General features: G+C 56.3%; 1 protein-coding gene across 1 annotated transcript in view; it reads left to right on the top strand.

Moving 5' to 3' along the window:
- Positions 1-673, top strand: part of KLRG2 (killer cell lectin-like receptor subfamily G, member 2) — a 29,830-nt gene that overhangs the window by 3,609 nt on the left and 25,548 nt on the right. The gene's annotated exons all lie outside the window — the stretch shown is intronic.

Below are 673 nucleotides of genomic sequence, written 5' to 3'. Positions count from 1 at the left end.
GAGGAGAGGTGGCCAGGATTTGAGGGCAGTGTGTGGGGAATCCCTTGTGTCCCGGGGCTGCTCCCTCATGAAGGGGGTGGGTATCTCAGGGGGGAGTGTCACAGTGTAAGCGTGAGACCCCTCTTATTTTTCACATGGAAAGTCCTTGAGGGTGTGGGGCACTTCCAGTGTCTGAGACAGGTCTCGGGAAGCACCACCTGTCTTGAGGTGGGTGGAGGGACTCAGGGGACAGATGGAAGCGGGGAGAGGGAGCCCTTAGAGAATTGGGATGGGCCGGGGCCTGGGAGGGCAGACGACTCCATGCCTGAGACTGGCGGCCCCTCATCTTTGACCAGCAGAAGTAACCAGGTCAGTTCAACCCTGACAGAGCCAAGTCTAGGGCCTGAAAGACAGTCGGGGGACCCCCTTGTGGGCTATGGGGTTGCTGAGACCTCTCATCTCGACATTTTTGTCCTGAGTGGCCTTGGGCTGCCTGCTGTCTCCAGCATCATCATGTAGCCTAGCATCGGGCCACACTGGAGCAGCCCACCCTCCTGGGAAGACCAGGCTCTTTGTCCTCACTGAGGTCTAATAGAGTTTTGCCAAGAAAATGCACTGGTCATAACAAACACCCTCTTCCAACAACACAAGAGAAGACTCTATACGTGGACATCACCAGATGGTCAACACCAAA

The sequence above is a fragment of the Bison bison genome, unplaced genomic scaffold, assembly GCF_000754665.1.
Source record: "Bison bison bison isolate TAMUID 2011002044 unplaced genomic scaffold, Bison_UMD1.0 scf7180017864352, whole genome shotgun sequence".
Classification (NCBI taxonomy): domain Eukaryota; kingdom Metazoa; phylum Chordata; class Mammalia; order Artiodactyla; family Bovidae; genus Bison; species Bison bison.
The sequence above is the reverse complement of the archived record's forward strand: the minus strand, read 5'-3'. Positions and strand labels throughout refer to the sequence as shown.